Source organism: Carcharodon carcharias, chromosome 9 (assembly GCF_017639515.1).
Source record: "Carcharodon carcharias isolate sCarCar2 chromosome 9, sCarCar2.pri, whole genome shotgun sequence".
Classification (NCBI taxonomy): domain Eukaryota; kingdom Metazoa; phylum Chordata; class Chondrichthyes; order Lamniformes; family Lamnidae; genus Carcharodon; species Carcharodon carcharias.
The window spans coordinates 32,267,188-32,273,187 of record NC_054475.1 but is presented as its reverse complement, the minus strand read 5'-3'; positions in this window follow the sequence as shown (position 1 = coordinate 32,273,187).

Genomic DNA, 6,000 nt, shown 5'->3' with positions numbered 1-6,000 from the left:
TTCTATTCTGTAGAACCTATAAATTTTGATTTTAATAGCTGATATGACAAAGATAGATTTTACAGGTATACTCGATGGTCCATTCAGCATCACTCTTGGCCCGAAAGTCCTTCAAAATTCTATATTCCTCATGAAAATTCCAGCTCTTCCTCTTCCAGGATTTAGCCTGGTTCCCAACCAACAGCAGCATACAACCAACCCAAGTTCGTAGGACATGATCTTCAGCAAAAATGGCACACCTCTGCAGAACTTCTTCAACTCCCTTTCAACAGCCTTGATGGCATTTATCCACTAATGTTATCTTCAAGTAATGGAAACAGCTGCAGCAACTGTGTATTTACCTCCTCCTAGCTCTTGAGTACAGCTTCCATCTTTTTTAGCCAGCCTGTACTTGCACCGCTGAGATGTGCAATCTGAGCTCGGATGGCTCTGTGACCTTTTATTTGCTATCGACCAGTTTCAGTTCCCTAAAAGTTTCGGTTTTCAATCTCAGTTTCATTCTTATTTTGCTCAGAAACCAAAAAGTTTAGTTTCCCTTTTTGGCTAGGGAAGTTTAGCCTCAAAAAAACTTTGAAACTATGGATTCCATCACAGGTTGTATAATTTTTGTTCAGTTGATAGCCATCTAGGTTATATTATTATGATGGATGATGTATGTTAATTAACTTTTTAAAATATATTCATTCATGAGATGTGGGCATCATTGGCAAGATCAACATTTATTACTTGTCCCTAATTGCCCTTGAGAAGGAGGGGGTGAGCCATACAAAGGCAAAATATTGTGGATGCTGGAAAGTGGAAATAAGAAAATATTGGAAATACTCAGTAGAACTCCGTGGAGAGAGAAACAGAGTTAAAGTTTCAGGTCAAGGGTGGTGAGCCATCTCCTTGAACCTCTGAAGATTGTGTGGGGAAGGTACTCCCACAGCACTGTTTCCAGGATTTGGATCTAGCAATGATGAAGGAATGGCAATGTACTTCCAAGTCAGGACAGTGTGTGGTTTGGAGAGCAATGCCTTGGTTGTGGTGTTCTGATGCACCCACTGCCCTGTCTTTCTACATGGTAGAGATCACAGATTGAGGAGGTACTGTCAAAGAAGCCTTGGTGAGTTGCCATAATGCATCATATAGATGGCACCAAGACACTAGAGATTTTTTACGAAAATAAACATTTATTAACAAAAGAAAAGATTTCAAGCACATGCATAGGTGTACAAATTACTACTATAAAAACTCGCAAAACTTCTAAGGCATCAGTAAAAAATAGATTTAAACAGATCCAGGCAAGTCAACACAATACCCTGGACAGTAGAATTCAAAATGGCTTTTCCCAGCTTTGGTTTCTGTAGACAACAGCTTAATGCACAACTACTGGAGGCTTTTCACACTTCTGGCAGATCTCACAATTCCTCCTCTAACACATAGCCTCAATCTCCCTTATACATGTTTCTTACTTTTGATGCAAATTCCATTGCTCCCATGTGCCTTTGGAACTTTACTTCTCTCATAATATAAATCATTGCATGGTACTAATGTTATCATTTGGGAAAAACAAACACACTGCTTGGCCTAGCTTCTCTGGCTAGTTGTAACATGCTAACATCTCTTTGAAATTCAAACTACCCTGATTTATCAAAAAATGCAAATTGTCTTCACCTCACATTCTAAAACTTCAGCCATGTTAATGCATTTAGCATTTCAAACCTACTTTCTTTTGACGAGCCAAAGCCTCCAGATCAACTGTTTCTAACTTAATTAAATCCCATACACATACACACACACACAAACTATCCAAACCCTATTGCTAAGCTACTTTTACAATAAATCACAATAATATTATGACAATTATTATACTTTTGCGACAGCCCCCTCCTTACGGGAAAATGAACTCTCATAATTTAAAAGCAAAATACTGCGGATGCTGGAAATCTAGAACAAAAACAAAAATACCTGGAAAAGCTCAGCAGGTCTGACAGCATCTGTGGAGATGGATACAGTCGATGTTTTGAGTCCGTAACTATGTAACTACAGACTCGAAACGTCAACTGTATCCCTCTCCACAGATGCTGTCAAATCTGCTGAGCTTTTCCAGGTATTTTTGTTTTTGTTCTCATAATTTAAAGACAGCTTCATTTTCTTAACCCATCTTACACTACCTCCTATACTTATCTATATACTCACACTATTACATTACCAGATGCATGCATTAACATAACAATATATGTACAAGTCCTTGGTATCAACAGAAATTACTTCAGTCCAGTGTCCAGGTTTTAAATGTCCAATTTTCCTTTGAGCTTTGAACTCTCAATAATACACCTGCAATTAGATCTTCTTGTCTAGCCACATGTATAATCTATAGGTTAAATGGTTGTAGTAATAAACTCCATCTGAATAGCCTTGCACGTTGTTTCGAAATTTGTCCAGAAATTTAAAAGGATTGTTGTCTGTTTAAAGAATTGTACCTGATTAATTGTTTGCAATGTAACTCTCAAAATGCTGCAATGCTAACATTAGACCCAGAGTCTCCTTTTCAAATATTGAATATCTTCTCTGTTGTACATTCAACTTCCGTGAAAAATACCCTATCGGTTTCTCAATTCCAGTTTCTTCATCTTGCAACCGTACGGCCCCATTGCCTATATCGCTTGCATCAATAGCCAACCTAAATTGCTCGGCATATTTGGGTACTGTCAAAACTGATGTCATAGCCAATACAGTTTTTAAACTGTCAAATGCCTTCTGACACTCCTGTGTCCATTGAAAGTTCTTGTTCTTTTTTAGTAGTTGAGTCAATGGAGCAACAACACTGCTAAAATTTGGTACAAATTTCCAGTAAAACCCACTCATGCCCAGAAATCTCAAAGCTTCTTGTTTGTTGTAGGCATGGGAAATTCACAACAGCTTAGACTTTCACATCTCTCGGAGCCACCTTACCATGTCCAACGGTATGGACTAGATATGTAACTTGTGCTTTTGCAAATTCACTTTTAGCCAAGTTCATCACCAAATTAGCTCCTTGTAGTTGACTAAATAATTCTTCCAAATGTTGTAAATGCTCCTCCCACCTTTGACTGAAAACTATCAGGTCATCAATATAAACAGCCCAATTGCTCAATCCTGCAATTCCTTAGTTTCTCAGTCTTTGAAATGTTGCAGGTGCATTTGTCATACCAAATGACATGATTTGATATTGTCCATCTGGCATTATAAAAGCGATTATTTCCTTTGCTCACTCCGATAACAGTACTTGCCAATATTCTCTCAGCAAGTCAATCTTTGTGATAAACTTTGAGTGCCCCACTTTCTCAATTCAATTTTCCAACCATGGTATAGGAAATGAATCTGCTTTTGTCACTGCATTCACCTTTCAATAGTACACACACAGTCTTTGTGTTCTATCCAGTTTCAGTACCATCACAATAGATGAAGTCCAGTTACTGCAGCTAGACTCAATGATGTCATTTTGAAGTATAAATTCAATTTCTTTCTGTACGTGTGATAACTTTGTTGGATTTAATCTATAAGGATGTTTCCTTATCGAAGATGAAACTTCTACACTCACATCATGTGTAGTTAAATTTGTCCTCCCCAGCTTATTCCCAAAAATAGCTTTGTGTAACTGCAATAGCTTCTCCAAATCACTTTGACACTTGTCTGGAAGGTAACTCAATAGTTCATTTAAATTTTCAAGTGCCACCTCATTATCCAATTTGATTAGAGGAAAATCACTTTCAGAATCCTTCATTTGTACCTCTTCTCCTTATCTACTACCATTAATACCTCCTTTTGGTCTTCTTCCCTGCCAAAGTACTTTTTAAGCATATTTACATGACACATCCTCTGCTTCTTTCTTCTATCTGGAGTATTTATTAAATAATTTACTTCACAGCTTCTTTTCAATCCTGTAAGGCCCATTAAACCTTGCCTTTAACTGGTGATCAAACTAACACCTTTTCCCCAGTAACAAAACTATGAGTTGTACCTTTCCCATCTGCCTTCACTTTCATCGCTTGCTGTGATATCTTTAAATGTTCCCTAGCTAATTCATGCTCTGTCCAATCTTTCTCTGAAGTTTGATACATAATCCAAGAGAGTAGTTTCTGAATTTTGACCTACCAATTTCTCATGAATCAATTTCAGTGGTCCCTTTACTTCATGACCATTAAGTAATTCAAAAGGACTAAATATTTGCATTAGGAGCATCCCTAATAGCAAATAATGAGAATGGAATTCCCCATCCCAATCCTGTGGATAGTCCCGACTATATGCCCTCATCATGGTTTTTAAAGTTTGATGCCATCTTTCCAAAACCCCTTGTGATTCAGGATGGTAAGCTGTTGACTTAAACTGTTTTATTCCAAAACTGTTCATTACTTCCTTAGACAGCTGTGATATAAAATTTGAACACTGATCTGATTGTATTTCCTTAGGTAAACCATATCTTGTAAAAAATTTAGTTAACTCTTCCACAATTCTCTTTGTTGTAATATTTCTCAAAGGTGTCACTTCAGGAAACCTTGTAGACACATCCATTGTCAGTAAGTACTGATTTCCACTTGTAGTCTTAGAGAGGGGTCCTACACAATCAATCATGGTCCTAGTAAAAGGTTCTTCAAATGCCTGGACTGGAATTAAAGGTGCCAGCTTAATCACTGCTTGTAGTTTCCCTATCATCTGACATGTGTGACATGTTCTATGGAATTTAACTACATCACTATGCAATCCAGGTCAACAAAAATGTTTTGTATTTTCGCCTATGTCTTTCTAATTCCTAAATGTCGCCCCATTGGAATTTCATGAGCTATTCTCAGGATCTCATTTCTATATCCAAATGGTACTTCCCTCCAGTTTTCATCTGCTGAAACTTGATACAGCTGCCATTTTCTCATTAACACATTAACCTTAAGGTAATAACATTCTGGAATACACTCTGCCTCTGTTTCTGAGTAAGCTGTTTGATATAACCGTTTTATTTGTGGATCCTTTTTCTGTAACTCTACCAACTGCATGAAGCTAAATACCTCAGCTGCATTATCTTCCACTCTTTCTTTCTGAACAATCTTAACAGCTAATTGGATTTCAACACCTTTTCCCTGCCTTTTAACTTCCCCTCCTTCCTGTTTCAACCTGTGAGCTTGTGATCTTGTTACCACACAATCTGGAAACAATCCAGGATGCTCTTTCTGCAACTACTTCTGTTGAAAGTACCTCTACAGGCTGCTTAACTACCATAGGCATCACCCACATCTGTGACCCAGCTGTATCATTACATAAAACAAATTGAACCTCTGCAATGGGCAATTTTTCCACTACTCCAACAATCAACTCACCTGTTTTCTACTTACTCTTTAAATTTACCTTCCACAATGGAATAGGTTTAGCATCTCCATGAACCATTAATATCACTGTTCCTGCAATATACCCTCTGAACAACAAATATCACTATCCCACAATATTAAGGGTTGACTAGCCTCTGTGTCTCTTAAAATTTTAATATCTTTATCTACTCTACCCTCTACACATGGAAAGACTTCCCCTTCTCATACAAAATCTTTAAACATTTCTGGAACCTGGTCGTCAGGACCTCCTTGGGTAAATTGCGTACACATTCCCACATCTTTACCCATCACTGATTCTCCCTGTTTTACCTGTACACAAACCACTGGTTTTTCCCGTGCCTGAACCTCAGAACCCACAGTACTTTTACTTCCATAACCTTTCTGCATCCCAATAATTCTAACAGATTTACACTGTAATTACCAACAATCTGACTTTGTGTGCCTCACTTTATTACCATGAAAACACCTCAATTTTTGAGTGTCACCTCTACTCCCTGCACCTTCCTTTTTAGTCTGAGAAAAAGCTTCCTGGGAATTTCTACCTACTGCTTCTCTTCCCTGACTAACCAACTTCATTTCACCTTCCCCCTTTCTATCCTTCTCTATTTAAAAGAGTGATGAAATACAGGTTTAGCTCTGGGAACTAACTCATAATGAT